At 44.4% G+C, this 16,566-nt stretch overlaps 1 protein-coding gene across 2 annotated transcripts in view; it reads right to left on the bottom strand.

Annotated features, from left to right (window-relative positions):
* COL8A1 (collagen type VIII alpha 1 chain) overlaps nt 1-16,566 on the bottom strand; it is a 94,027-nt gene that overhangs the window by 26,498 nt on the left and 50,963 nt on the right. The gene's annotated exons all lie outside the window — the stretch shown is intronic.

Below are 16,566 nucleotides of genomic sequence, written 5' to 3'. Positions count from 1 at the left end.
AACTACCAGCCAATCAACAACTTAGTGCCTAAATGGAAGCCAACTGCCAGCCCATCACCAACAACTCAGTGCCTAAATTGATGCCAACTGCCAGCGCATCATCAACAACTCAGTGCCTAAATGGAAGCCAACTTCCAGCCCTTCATCAACAACTCAGTGCCTAAATGGAAGCCAACTGCAAGCTCATTACCAACAACTCAGTGGCTAAATGGAAGCCAACTGTCAGCCCATCACCAACAACTCAGTGCGTAAATGGAAGTCAACTGCAAGCCCATCATCAACAACTCAGTGCCTAAATGGAAGCCAACTGCCAGCCCATCATCAACAACTCAGTGCCTAAATGGAAGCCAACTGCCACATCATCATCAACAACTCAGTGCCTAAATGGAAGCCAACTTAACTGCCAGCCCATCCTCAACAACTCAGTGCCAAAATAAATGCCAACTGCCAGCCCTTCACCAACAACTCAGTGCCTAAATGGAAGCCAACTGCTAGCCCATCACTAACAACTTAGTGCGTAAATGGAAGTCAACTGCAAGCCCATCATCAACAACTCAGTGCCTAAATGGAAGCCAACTGCCAGCCCATCATCAACAACTCAGTGCCTAAATGGAAGCCAACTGCCAGCCCATCACCAACAACTCAGTGCCTAAATGGAAGCCAACTTAACTGCCACATCATCATCAACAACTCAGTGCCTAAATGGAAGCCAACTTAACTGCCAGCCCATCCTCAACTACTCAGTGCCAAAATAAATGCCAACTGCCAGCCCTTCACCAACAACTCAGTGCCTAAATGGAAGCCAACTGCCAGCCCATCACCAGCAACTCAATGCCTAAATGGAAGCCAACTGCCAGCCCATCACCAGCAACTCAGTGCCTAAGTGGAAGCCAACTGCCAGCCCATCACCAACAACTCTGTGCCTAAATGGAAGCCAACTGCCAGCCCATTATCAACAACTAAGTGCCTAAATGGAAGCCAACTGCCAGCCCATTATCAACAACTCAGTGCCTAAATGGAAGCCAATTGGCAGTCCATCACCAAAGCTCAGTGTCTAAATTAATGCCAACTGCCAGCCCTTCTCCAAAACTCAGGGCCTAAAGGGAAGCCAACTGCCAGCCCATTACCAACAACTCAGTGCCTAAATGGAGGCCACCTATCAGCCTATCACCAACTACTTCATGTGTCTAAACTCCCCTCCCAATGACACACACATAGGCCTACTGGAATCAGTGTGGTAGTGTTGTAGCTTACTCCAATAGGGTAGAATCTGCCTAAACCCATGTACCTATAGCAAGACAGTTACTGTTTCTACTCTTTCCTGCAAAACAATTAAGCCTACAATAACAATAACGGAGTGAGGAGGTGGGAACTTCCAAAGAGACAAGAGACCACTCTCAATCTGAAAACCACTATTATTAACCAGTAATTCAGCCCCAAAACTCACCTCTTAACTGTAACAGGACTACACATACAGTATCGGATCATAAAAAGAGAGCATATATAATCCTTGCTCATAAATGTACTATGACACAGCCCAGTAGTTTAAATTTCCCCAGATACATACACTAAAATGCCATCTGTCCTTATTTCAAAATTGCTATTAGCTTTGTAGTACTGATTCTCTGCAGCCTTTCGCTCATTGCTTGATTGGTTATTATAGGGTGTCGGGGCATTTTAAGAAAGGAGGAGGCTCCTGTGAAGATTCCTTTATCCTATTTTACCGGATCCAGTCCGGTAAAACATCAATGCTTTCAAGACCACTAACATCACTCCTGGCTCCCAGGCCGAAGAATCCCATCATCAGTTCCCAGACCGATAGTCATAACCATTCTTTCCCTAACCGATAGTGCTCCCCATCGGTTCCCAGGCCAAATGCTGGCATTGGTATTCTGACTGCTGGCATCCCCCTGCAGTGTTGCCCCTTGTGCTGTCCAGCATCCTTAGCCCAGGCACTACGGCAAAGGAAGCTTGCTTACTTCTGTATCCATCCACCTACCTCTACAGAATAGCACTGCGTTGTGGGCACCAGCTGGCAGATAAGATGAGCACTGCACAAGGTGAAATCAAATAATGCTTAGAATTTAACATATTGCTTTTTTTTCAGTGCGGACATTGTTTTCCCCCCTGCGGAGGCTATTAAGGTGGTGTCTTTTTTTGCATCTTTGGACCCAATGAATCAGCACAGTCTCCTGGTGCATTCTAGTCACAACACAATGTGCATAGAATGCACCAGGAGACAGCGCTGATAAATTGTATGCTTGCAACACTCTGAATCTGGATATGAAATGCCATTAAGCAGTGTCTGTGGATTTGTGTCCTTTTAAAAAATATTTATTTTAAAGGGGGACTAAACAGTAGGACCTAAATGTGGAGGAGGCTTGCTGGGACCTGTAGTCCTCCTGTAAAAGACAAACCGACTTCAAATTTTACACAGATTGCTATCAACTCGGCAGCCACTACCCAGGGGTGCAAGGGCTTCAGCCAGGGCCTTAGGTGCACAGCTCCTTCAGGGGGAATTATGTGTAAGTGGCACTACAGGGGGCATTTTATGTGAAAGTGGCACTACAGGGGCAATTTATGTGTAAGTGGCACTTGTAGGGAGCATTATGTGTGTAAGTGGCACAACAGGGGGGTATTATGTGTAAGTGGCACTACAGGGGGCATTATATGTGAAAGTGGCACTACAGGGGCAATTTATGTGTAAGTGGCACTTGTAGGGAGCATTATGTGTGTAAGTGGCACAACAGGGGGGTATTATGTGTAAGTGGCACTACAGGGGGCATTATATGTGCTCCCTGAAGCGCCATTATTTTGACAAGCTAGTAACTAGTAGCCTATATTGTTGCTGGCTTTTAGTATATGTAAAAATTGTAATCAGGGCCAGATCAGAATAGTTAAAAAAAACCCTATGTAATCTTGAAATAAACATCAAAATACTGCTATTAAAAAAATATATAATATATATATTTTTTCAAATAAGCAATAAGATATATATACCTTTGTATAACTGGCAGTGATGAAACAGACGATAAGAAAAGTATACTGCAACTTACTTAATTGACACTAGGTGGCAACATAGTACAACATATTCCAAGCCAAGCCTCCGCCTATTCCTTTCATGTAAATTTAAGTTAAAATATTTTCAGATGACAAGACATACTGGGCTCCTAATAGGGCACGATATTTAGTCATGTTTTAATATCGCACTAAATCGCATGCGAAAAAAATCTCACATTTTTTTTAAAATAAACTCAAATGTAATAGGGTGCGATTTTTTAGACAAAGACGTAATTCGCATGCAATTTAGTGCAATTTTTAGTAAGAAAAAAGTGTGATTTTTAGTAAAAAAAATGTGTGATTTTTGAACATGTGCAATTTTTATACATGAAAGTGTGCGGTATTTTGTAAAAAAAAGTCCCCCCCTGAGCATATCCAGCCCTGGGCTCATTGAGCTGGACCTGGTTCAAAAAATACAGGGGACAAAGAGCGTAGGGGTCCCCCTTTTTTCTGCAACCAGCCCCAGACTCTTGGGGGTCCCCTGTATTTTGGAACCAGCACCAGGGGGACACTTTTTACGTTAGGTCCCCCGGTTGTACCCTGTCCCCATTATTTTGGAACCAGCACCGTGCTCCAACAGCCCGTGGTGTCATGCCACAGCTGGGAGACACTTTTTACCATGCGCACTGTGGTTGGTCAGCCCTGGACGGGGTACCTGGGGGAGTGGCGACCCCCTCAATAAAGGGCCCTGGAAGAGTGAAGCCTGGTGGGGACCCCTTTATTGAGGGGGTCCCCACTCCCCCAGGTACCCCATTCAGGGCTGACCAACCACAGCGCGCATGGTACAGCTAAGCAAAAAGTAAAAAAGTCGAAAGTGTCCCCCAGCTGTGGCATGGCACCGCGGGCTGCTGGAGCCCGGTGCTGGTTCCAAAATAAGGGGGACCCCAGTTTTTTTGTCCCCTGTATTTTTGGAATCAGGACCGGTCCAAAAGTCCAGGGCTGGTTTTAGAAATATGGGGGACCCCTACACTTTTTGTCCCCCGTATTTTTGGAAACAGGTCCGGCTCAATGAGCCGGGGCTGGTTATGCTCAGGGGGGAGGCTGCACGCCATTTTTTTTTATTTGACTTTTACGCATTTTTTAGGACAGAACCATGCACAGATCGGTTTTGTAAAATTCGACTGTCATAACCTGGTCTATTTTTTGGGTGATTTTTGGTAATGTTTACCAAAAATAGCACCCTATTTTATATTTGCGAGTTGTATACTTTATAATGGGAAAACATCTGGATGCGGATTGAAGTGTGAGAAAAACAACGACAGGTCAAAATGTGTGATCTTTACCTCAATTTGCATCCTATTAAATGTGCAATTTTCGGAAAACGTACTTTTTTTTGCATAAAATTTGCGACAAGAGGGAACCTATGACAGATAAGAGACATGGTGGCACAGCACAAATCTACATTTCTATCTTGCAGCTACAGGAGAACTGTGACTACAGGATTGCTGTAGCTCTCCCTCGGCCAAAGACAAAATTCATGCTTTTTATTGCTTTATTGGCTTCTAAGCACCTGACAATGGAAAAGCAGCACAGTATCTTTATGCAGTAACGTGTGGCCAGGGAAGGGAAGGCGACTGGTGGAGCTTAGCATGCTTGCCTAAGCAGGGCCGCCAACAGAAATCTTGGGGCCCGGTACACTGATATTTCTGGGGGGCCCTAACCACGCCCCCTTGAGCAGAACAATTTTAGTATACCGCTTATTGAATATGTTTTTTTATTATCACAAAAGACACAATTAATATTCACTAATACTGGAGGGTGTCTGGGTAAGTACCCTTACAGGAATCCAGGTGGGTGCCTTTTTAAACCATTTCTAGGCACTGCACTGCCGCAGCTATGCTTACAGCCCATCAGAACAAGCTTGGGGCCCGGTACAAGTGTCCCCCTTGACCCCCCCTGTCGCCTGCCCTGTGCCTAATGCACCAGAATATCTTGTCTTGGCACAGGTGACATGATCATAATAAAATTCTACTTTATACTGAAGAATCCTGTTAAAGAACAGACATTGATGCAGCATTCCAAAGAGATGACCATTGCTGTTACATAGAGGACTTCATACTTCTGACTTGCGCGATAAATACGCTTTGGGTCCTGTAAAAGCACTGAGAAGAAAAAGAGGCTTTTCAAACTAATTGGTACAAAGTTCCATAAGGACACATTGCATTTCCAATAACATATTGCTGAAACCAACAAACACATGAGAATTGAGCATGATGCTGCAATGTGAATTGAAGTCAATAATAATGTTAATAAAGATCTGCAATATTCAATTACAGGAGATGAACTAATCCACTCTCACATTGGAATCGACCGATCGGCAGACAATGATGTTTGGTGATTAACCCTCTGAGTGCCAAGTGAATTTGTCAAAATAGGTGTGACAATTGGCAAGCAAACATTTGTATTCATCATAATGACCTGTAATGTTAACCTTATATAGGAAATATAATCTTTTTTTACACATTTTTCGTTTGAATTTATATAACAAATGTGAGCGACGCCGGCATTTTTAATGGATATTTTATGCTTCTCTGAGCTCTGCTTTTTGTTTCAATGTTACGCACCCAATTTGTGTATTTGCATCTTGTTGAATTTATAGTCTATCAGTATAGATAGAAAGATGGTTGTTTTGGCTTCTAACACATAAGGTAAAATTAAGCCAGTGGGTGTGGAGCACACCCATTGTATGTGTGCAACACACATACAATGGGTGTGCTCCTGTGCTGCACATACAGTGGGTGCTGCTGCGCCGCACATACTGTGGGTGCTCCTGCGCTGCACATACTGTGGGTGTTCCAGCGCTGCACATACTGTGGGTGATCCTGCGCCGCACATACTGTGGGTGCTCCTGCGCCGTACATACTGTGGGTGCTCCTGCGCCGCACATACTGTGGGTGTTCCTGTGCCCCACAAACAGTGGGTGATCCTGCACCACACATACAGTGGGTGATCCTGCGCCGCACATACTGCGGGTGTTCCTGCGCAGCACAAACAGTGGGTGATCCTGTGCTGCACTTACAGTGGGTTAAAGCCATCTTCCAATGGTGTCAGCTTCGGGAGCTTGGTAAATCTGGCAGCATCGCATTCTTCTTAGAAAACGACTCCATGGGAAATACGGCTGCTGGTGGAAATGAAGGTCCATTTGTCATACATAAAGGTAATACTAAATATTTGTGGTTACCCCTCAAAAAAAATTGTTTTTTTTTTTTTGGGGGGGGGGATATTGAATGAAAAATGAGCCTCTTAGCATTGGATAACTTTTATAGACTGTTCCTAACACTATGGCCCTAATTCTGATCGGTGCGGCCGGATCCGAATATGCGGCCAGGACCGTGCGTGCAAAACCCCGCCTTCCATACGGATCGCCAACTCCATCCGTACGCGGCAAGAAGCTGGCCGAACGGACCGCACGTGTATTTTTCATGGAATACGCCTCCTCCATCTCAGGGAACCTCCCCCATCTTTCATTGAATGCAGGACCGAGTGTTCCACCAGCTCCCGCAACCTCAGACCACACAGACATTTTTCCGTGCAAAAGCAGGGATCTGGGCGGGCAGCTGACATCCGGCGATGTCATATGTCCGCCCCCTACACGTGCGTCACGGCCGCATTAACATACGTACGCCCAGCTATGCATGGGAACACCCATGAAACGCGGGGCGTACGCATATGGTAATGAGCCCAAATAGCCTTTCACACCCCTCTCCACCCCCTGGTCGGAGTGTTCACATTTCATGCGGGATTTGGCCGTACGCCCCGCTCGCACATGCGCAGAGACGCCTCTGCACATGCGCAGACACAAAACATCGGCGGCACGAACGCACGCGGATATTACCGCACCAACCAGAATAAGGGCCTATGTTATATGTGTGCCTTATCAACTCCAAAAAATTGCATTCTTTGTACATACAGATGTGTACTCATACCTCTAACCTCAATAATGCAGTCATGCATCCAAAGTCATGCAGTTGGGGATGCCTGGCGTGAGTGAGCTGACAAGTCCCATTCAACTTCATAACCATTTAGTGTCTTTTTTTTCGGAAAATGCATCTTATTCGCATGCATATATTCTGTGAGCAACAGTGCCTGTTTCTGCATACTAAATTGAATGTTAGTGTTTTCTAGGAAAAGCATGGCATTTTATTTTCTAGGAGAACACTGTAGCATGTCATTTTATTTTCTAGGAGAACACTGTAGCATGGCATTTTATTTTCTAGGAAAACACTGTAGCATGGCATTTTATTTTCTAGGAAAACACTGTAGCGTGGCATTTTATTTTCTAGGAAAACAGCCAAGGTTGCACACAAAATATAGGCATGCTGCATATCATTTTAATCAGAAAAAGCTACTTGTGCATAGATTTTACAAAATGCATTTCCATGGGAAAAAAGTCACATGAATAATGCTTGGGCTACCAAATCCATGACATGGCATGAGTGGAAGGGCTGTTTAACATGCTAGGATGATAGATGTAAGTGGACATGTCTGCTTCTAAATTGTTAAAAGGACTCATTTGTTACCGAGCCTGGAAGTAGTAGCCTTAAGTTCTGTCAGTATCATGAGAACCTTACTTGGTAGTAAATAACGTCAAACAGTATGTGTTGGAAACATTGAGTTCAAACTGGATTTTGAATTTATTAAAGGCTGTCTATGAAGAAGCACCTGACGATGGGGTGTGGAACACCATTAGGATACGTGAAGTGGCAGAAGGGTTATAGATAGATGTAGAGGGGAAATAGAGACTTGTGAGTTGTCTCATGCAGCTGCCACTTCTGTCACATGTGTGTAGTTTGTGTGTTTTACTACAAAGTTATTCATGACACCATTCAGACAAAAATGTAACTGTGCAAAACCCGATATGACCCTTCTCAGAGCAGGGAGGGTGTTTGGCTACTTCCTACACGATATTAAATAACTTTCTAATAATGTACCTGCATATTGTCAGTCAGACGCTGATATGAGGGACAAACGCTTACGGTAATTCCATTATATTTTCTATTTTACCATCGTGGTGTAAAATCATTATATACATGACATTGGCATGTGCAAGTGGTGTGCAGCCTTTATCTCTGTACCGTAGACCATTGTCGCACACAGAACATAGATTACCGCTTCCCCCTCTCCCAGGACACAGGCTACTCACCTGGGCTCCCTGGTGTCAGTTACTGCTCTTGTCTTGTCTCCACCCCAAATCTCAGGGAAAATGTAAACTTGTGTTAAGTCCAAAATGGCCGTTGTAAAATTGGCAGCAACAGGCATCCACATAAAATAGGTCCATCCCCATGATGGCATGATTATCGCCAGAGAGGCACCAAGTGACCTTGCAGGTGATCAGTAACCAGGGTGAGGCCGCGTTAGTAGTGGCTTGAGGCGCTCATAGTTAAATTTTTGCATATTTGCACAGGAGCAGGCCGGACAAAATTACACCGCCCCCTCCCGGAGGTCAGTCAATTCCATATATACACTTCACCAGGATGAGATGCGGAAGGGAGTCTCCCGTAGGTTACGGAAGTTTTGGCAATTTAGCATTTAGTCCTCGTTGTGGCTGTAGCAGTTAGCACCAGTCACCCTTAGATCGCATCTCCCGCCATGCCTAATTATTTTCTTTGTACATGTTGCCAAGAGTGTAGTTATTTTGGGTTTGCAATTATTCATTTTTGGTCTCACCTGCTGTAATGTCAGCCAAGTTTTCCATTATTGGCCATTATATAACTGAGTTGGATCCCACTATAGGCCTTATTCTAGTTCACTCTTTCTGACAAAATCCTTCTTAGATGGACAAAACCATGTGCACTGCAGGTGGGGCAGATGTAACTTTCCACTATCCACGCCACCCCGAAGCGTGGCGAGGGGACGCGGTACGCGGTACGCGTCCGACCGAACTTTTCATACCCCCACTATCCACGTCGGCGTGGAGTTGATTTTATAAAGTGTGGCGAGCGCAGCGAGCCACCGAGCCCGAAGCATGGCGAGCGCAGCGAGCCCCGCAAGGGGACGCGTATACCTGTGAAGTAATCTGCGTCCCCTCGTGGCGTGGACAGTGAAATTAACAAGGTCGACAGCTGTTACGTCGACTAGTGTCATTGTGAACAGGTTTAACAGTGTTTTGCACAGTGCACCCTTATGTACCCCTAGATCCAACTAAATTCAGACGCTTTAGCGTCTAAATTTAGATGCCCCCTTCTTATCGGTTTCCAGGGAGTCTGGATTTAGACGCTTTAGCGTCTAAATTTTAGCGTGTGCCGGGGTGTCTAGTTTAGAAGCCCCGTACGTTAGCAGTGTGCCGGGGTGTCCAGTTTACATGCCCCCGTTGTCAGCGGTGTGCAGGACTGTCTATTTCACTGTGGAACTACAAGTACCACAGTGACCTGTCAGTGCTGGGCAGCGTGCGCTGCTGCTGCCCGGCGCTACGCTGATAACGTAGATTACGTAGATTACATATGTAAAGCAGGCATATGTAAAGCAGGCATGCGCTGCGCTGAGAACAGCTAGAGCGGCACGCGCACAGTTATACACAGAGTCTGGCGCCGTGAAACTACACAAGTACCGAATTTGCCTGAATCAGGCCCTAAATACAATAAATTGCCAGGCGCCTACAAAAGCGTAACATGACCACCCATTCAAAAACTGTATAACAGGTTAGTTTACAGCAATTCGATTCACAAACTCTGGAAATCTGTAGATCCGGATTGGCACATCTCACCCTCTGTAGTGGTGCGGGAAAGCTTGTGATGTCGGCAGTACTGTAAGTGCTTGATACATGGGCAACAGTGGCGGCACATCACTTTGAACTGAATTCCGCTCTATAAGGTTGTTGTGCATATATATAGGTGAGCAAGATATTTGGACTTTGGGCCAATTCTGGATCACACGCAGTGATCCAAATTCTGACGCTGCCCCGATGGTTGGGGTGTGCACATGTGCAAACCCCAACTGCGAACGGCCGCAGCGGGATACACAGTTGCTGGGCCGGTCGCAGTGGGGAGGGAAGGACGGGGCGGCACCTGGTCATGGGAACGCCCAGCATTTTATGGGCGTCCCCATAGAAATGCTGGGTGTTCGCATGAGTACACGGGCGGGCCGATACCTGCTGGGGGTGGGCGTCTGATGTCGCATGAGACTGACATCGCCAACCATTGAATGGTTCACGGCTGCTTCTCCTGCAGTAGCGGCATGCGGGGGGTAACGGCGATGGTGGGGTGGTGCGGCCTCTCTGGCGCTCCATAAACTGCGATCTTCTCAGCTTACCGAGCTAACCGGAATCTTATACAGTTTTGTTTTAAACCACATTCTCCCGACACCAGTTTGATAGGCTCCCGTCTCCGATATTCATGTGCTGATGGGGACCCGCTCATTCCACTATGCACCTTCTTCGTCGAGCCGGTGCAAGGCACCGGAGCGACCCAGGCGAGTCGGGGTGGGGGCACCCTGATGCGGGGGGGGGGGGTTACCTGCTATCTCAGCTAATCACATGCGGCAAGTGTTTTCAAACCCAGCAGCGCTTCCCGCGCCGCCGCATAACGCTAGTTATTTCCTATTCACTGCAGGGACCCCGCCGCCGCCAGCTTTATACACAGCGCCACAGGTACCCTCGCGGCATGGACACCGCTGCCCGCTCCAGAACCTACGCTCACCTCCATGCGGGGGGCGAACGGCGAACTACCGCCCTCCAGTGCCTAGAGCTGCCTAGTGGTGGCGCCGGCCCTACTTCTTCAGGAGCAGCACCAAAAAATAGTTCAAAGTGATTTTATACTTTTGTTTTTCTCCAAGCCTCTTGGCCTTTATCAATCCAATAGTTTCAGTGAGGCCTAGGATAGACGAGGGCCTGAAGGTATATGTTTACAATGACCAATTCACAGCAATGTTACAAATGGCCTTAATGATCTTCATGTTTCACTATACTGCAAGCCCGCATTAGGTACCCAGATCAGAGCTGTCGAGCAGTCACGCCAACCCCATCAATCTGATCTATAATCACAGTAATGAAGTATTCATGTACGCAAATGAAAGTCCCTAAACACTCCCTAAACATTCCAGTTCTCCACTGTGCACAAACCCAGCTCGTTAGTGGAAGTAAATGACACTAGCGGTTTCCTGATCAGCTTCAGCGAATAGAGGCGGAAACCTGGGAGAGGAATGTATAACAAGTGCAAACATTACAGCAGGAACCGGCCTAGAGTGCTGATCTAGCTGTATTAGCCCCGCGCTAGCAGAATGTTTCTTCTGGCTCTCCGACATTCTAGAGATGCAGTAAATAATGAGAAATGTGGTTAAGGAAAGTCTATTAAATGTCTGTAACAAGCTTCAGCTAATGTACAGTTCATTTTCCTGCAACCGCAGAAATAAATGGGGTCAATATACTTTTGGGTATATAAATTAGTGCTGAGCTAGTTTTTGGCCACATGTTCATAAGGTACATACAGGGCGACTGGGAGTTCTATCGTTCCTCTCTACACTCTCTGGCCCTTATTTTAGTTCACTCGCAAAGGCAAATTCCTTCTTAAATGGACAAAACCATGTGCACTGCAGGGGGGGGGGGGGGGCAGCTGTTACATGTGCAGAGAGAGTTAGATTTGGGTGGGGTTTTACTACAAAGTAAGATCTATATTGCAGTGTAAAAATAAAGCAGTCAGTATTTTCCCTGCACAGAAACAAAATAATACCCAAATCTAACTCTCTCTGCACGTTACATCTGCCCCCCCCCCCCCTGCAGTGCACATGGTTTTGTCCATTAGAGAAGGAATTTGCCTTTGCGAGTGAACTAGAATAAGGGCCTCTGTCTTCCGGCTGAAGGAAGGAGGGGTAATGTCATCTTAGGTGCCCAATTGCGCTTCCTCAGAAGCCCTTCGCTGGCTACTTTTTAACCCCTCACCCTCCGTGCTTTTGGTTATCAAATTTGGTATGTGGCGAGTATGATGCCGCTAATGTTATCAAGAGATAGATCTTTGCAGGGTATTCTACTTTTGATATACTATATTAACTTTTTGAGGTGAAATACCGCCAGTGACCACTAGATGCCACTCAAAATTACTCCTTCACAAAAAGTGAAACCAAAATGATCGGTTTCAAACTTCCTTGATATGGACAGATAGAGCAGTGAAGACAAAGATTGGCGGTAGGAGCTGATAGTGACTAATCCGTCATTTTGATGGGCTTTTAACTAGTAAATGTTACATGCACAAATTTGTTGGCTTTGAAGTCTTTAAATCAAGCACTCAACATATATCCAGCTTGCCTTGGTATTTGATAATCATTTTAGTAAAGCATTATGTATATAAGTATTATGTATGCAACATACTAAGTGGGGTATTCAATCCCGAATCCGGCTGTCGGGATGTTCCCTTCAGTCGGATTCCTGCCCATTTCGATTTGTTATGGCTGTAACTCGACAGACGGTATTCAATGTTTTAACTGTCGAGTGTCGGAACGGCCGGGGTTTGTCGGGAATGGCCGGGAATGGCTGCTAAATTATCGGAATCAGCCACGAATTCGACAATTAGCAGCCGTTTCCGACAATTTAGATTCGACTAACGAATCTGAAAGCCTTCAGTGCTGTCGGAAACGGCAGCATTGAATAGGCGAGTGCCACTATTTCCACCGGAAGATATATAATAAATACCCCCCTAAATGAGAGTACCTTAGGAACAAAATAAAACATGTAATATATTCAAATCTATACAAAGGTTATAATATTGATTTTTTAATTTTTTTTTAAAGCGGCAATCATTTACACTACAAAACCAGTTTGATTTTGAAGTGTAAATGATTGCCGCTTTAAAAAAAAACTGGAAGATTTCTTAACAAATATTTCTTAAACTTTCTGAATCTCATCCTATTAAGTTTCACCCTAAATATTTGCAGGTATCCCCTGAAAGTCCTATTCATTTTCCTGTGTATTTATTTTCTGAATGAATATACGATATAACTCAAGCAATCCTTGTGCTAAATGAATTGACACCACTCTAGATTATGCTGTAACCCACTGCAACCAGAGGTTTCCATTCACTTTTTAAACTACATTAAAATAAAAAGTAATCTGTTCTTGGTTGTTATTGGATACAGCATAATTAGGCCCCATGCCAGTGTTGAAACTTGTGGGTGGTGAGCCCAGGTGCAAAAATATAATTTGGGTGCCCCTCCTCCACCCCAACATAAGTTCACAATATGCAACACGGCAGTGGGTGACAGGGAGAGGCAGAGTGTTACAGGAAAAACCATAGGTGACAGGAAGAAGGTGACAAGGAAAGCAGTGGGCCCCTTAGGCCCTGATGCACCTGCTGCACCAATAGTAGTTCCGCCTCTGCCCCGGCTGTGCCCCATGTTATCAAATACAATACATCTCTATAGAGATGTATCAAACCATTTAATAAGGACAGGGGTTACCCATAGCAACCTCTCACATTCAACCTATCATTTACCTAGTACTATAAAATGATAGCTAGTTTCTCATTGGTTAATATGGACAACACCCCCACTAGCCCTATTTAGGAGGTTTCATAGATAAAAGTATCTGCAATATTGCCTCATGGATTTATTTCTTTCCCTTCTATTCTTCCCACCTCTCTGTTTGTCACTGAAGAATTGGGACCATTGTTCATGGGGAAAACTCCCAAATAAGCGCAGCAATAAACGAAGGAATGGGTCTAGGATTTAGGAATGTAACATTTACCTTGCCCTTGAAAAGCAAACTTTGCAGAGTGTGTTGAAAGACTGGAGGGACTGTGCAAATTCCTGGAGTTTACACCATCGTCTGCAGACATAATCACAGAAACACCATCTCCGTCACTCACTTGGAGGAGACATTAATGGTCTATTTTCTAGGTTTCAAAGTTGGGAACTAGCTATGCTTGCTAATAGTTTAAGAATGCTAAAGAACAAGTGCGCATATAACGTGTTTATATACCCTGAGGTTTATGGCAGATGGAATATATTCTGCGGGCAGTCAATAAAAACAGAATGATTATTGCTCTTTTGATATTTGTTTTACATTCCAGGAATGTTGCCACAAATGTATACAGGAATTTGTAGCAGTAACTGTTTATAATTTTGTTCCTCAGAGATATTGATGTGACTGTTATGGCTGGACGTGCTGAGGCAGATCAGCAAGGGCAGATGGCTTTGATCATAGAGGAAAGGTTGTGTTGGGAATGGCTGGATGACCAAACATCTACAGATCCCGCAGTACTAACTTATGTCTCAAGAACACATATTTATTAACATATGTATTAACTGTATAAAAAATTAATGACATGCCTTAAGGCATACCTCATGACATATGGGAATATGAAATAGGGATTGTGTGCAGGCACTAAAAGCACGCGTCTGGAAAGTAGGTGTGGCCTCGTAGGGAAGGATGTGCGTCCTCACTTTACATTGTTGCATTAGGGGCTTTATTCTGGTTGACTTACTCGGGCGTGAATACGCACCCTTGCGAGTCACCCACCACCCGCCCGGTGAATGGTGGTACGCCCACCCATTCGCACGATGGGTTCTTTCCTCCGGCGCCGAATGGATGTAACAACCATTCGCATGCCAGTGGGAACCTCTCCCATCTTTCGAAGGGTCGCCTATAGATACATTCCAAAAAATAAATCATTTGGACGTTGCATTTTAATATGGACAACATATTACATATCCGTGTTTATTACAAAAGTACTTCATAAAAGTATCTTGCCTGGTACTTCCATGAGTGAAAAAACAGTCTGTAGTATCTTGTATCTGTATATTCCCTTCATGTTTTGTGTTCCCCCCCATAAATCAATACTGTTGAGCATCAAAGAAGATTAACTTTTTTGTACTATGATTTACTTCCTGCAAATGTGCAGCGCTTTGACTCCCTTTGGGAGGAAAGCACTATATAAATGAACATTATTATTTATTATTTTTATTATTATTATTATTATTAGTAGTAGTAGTAGTAGTAGTAGTAGTAGTAGTAGTAGTAGAGTAGTAGTAGTAATATTACTAGCATTATTATCATTGCATCCTTTTGCAGAGTAGACAATGTACTGACTCAAAGTCTCCCCCTGGTGGCAAACCATATTTGTGCATTAGTTTTCTACATTCTCATAATTCATTCACGAAAAGTGAAGAACGTGTACACAATAGCTTTTCTTCTTCTTAGAATATAATGATATAATTAGTGTTTAAGTATCTGTTATTGCTCATTAACAGAGTTGATAGGTTGAGGCATATACTGCATGTCCAGCTAAATAGCCAAAGGAAAAAAAAAACAAGAAACATTCAACATCTCTGTGGTTTTCTGACTCTGCAGCCTGATCTACTATCACATGTCCAGTTTTCTGGGCATGTTTATTTGTCTTTTTCCTGTGCTGAGCTCATAGCCCAGACTAATAACTGTCCCCAGCTGTACAGGCAGATATATGGGGCAGATTTATTAAGCTTAGAGAAGAGATAAACTGGTGATAAAGTGGAGAAAAGGTAAAAGGAGATAAAGCACCAGCCAAATCAACTCCCAACTGTCTTTTTCAAACACAGCTGATTGGCTGGTGTTTTATCTCCTTTTACCTTTTCTCCACTTTATCTCCAGTTTATCTCTTCTCCAAGCTTAATAAATCTGCCCCATAAACTTTCTGCCAGTGTTACTCTATTTTAAAACTAACCAACAGCTCATCTTATAATGTGTAATATTACGTTTCTTAAACTTAGGGGGGTACTCAATCTGCAGGTATTTATCGACAGGGAAAATATCTCACTCACCTATTCAGTGCTGCAGTTAACGACAGCATTGAAGGGTGTCAGATCTGACTTTTTAAAAAGTCGTATCTGTTTTGTTGGAAATGGTGGAAATCACCAATTTCCGGCAGTTTTCGGCGATCCACGGGCTTTCCGACACTCGACAGCCGGAACATTGAATTCTAGCTGTCGAGTTACTGTTGTATCGGATGAAACTGTCAGGATGTTCCTTAAGTCGGAATTCCAGATTGAATACCCCCTAATAGTTTTTTCAATTCTTAGTATATTTTCTGCAGAGAAATGGGGAATTTCGCAGCTTTGCAAACCAACTAAACGCCGCCCGCACGCCGATTTTCCCCACACGCATGCGAATGGATGTTCTGCTATGGGGCCCAGAAATGAAAGGGGCCCAACTTCCCTGTCAAAGTTAAAAGTGTCATATATATTTTTCACCATTGGGTGGCACAAAGGGGCTCTTACAAACTTTTGCTATGGGGCCTACACATATCTAGTTACGCCATTGTCCCTTTCCACACAAAATGGTGGCTGATGGTCCAACATATCATTGCTGCAGTACACATTAGAACAATGTAATGAAGGACGTTCATGTTTCCAGGTCACCCGGCAGGTGCCCAGGTGCATTCATTACTCACTGACACATTTTAAAATATCCATAGGTGGAACTAATTATTTTACTTGAATCTGTGTTGAGACATGGAAAACATGCACTGTGTCCTGAGGACCGAGTTTGAGAACCTGGGCCCTAGAAGATTAATGTCACTGCAGTGTCCCATATGAGCTGACAACTAG

Source organism: Crinia signifera, chromosome 2, assembly GCF_055691185.1.
Source record: "Crinia signifera chromosome 2, ASM5569118v1, whole genome shotgun sequence".
Classification (NCBI taxonomy): Eukaryota; Metazoa; Chordata; class Amphibia; order Anura; family Myobatrachidae; genus Crinia; species Crinia signifera.
The sequence above is the reverse complement of the archived record's forward strand: the minus strand, read 5'-3'. Positions and strand labels throughout refer to the sequence as shown.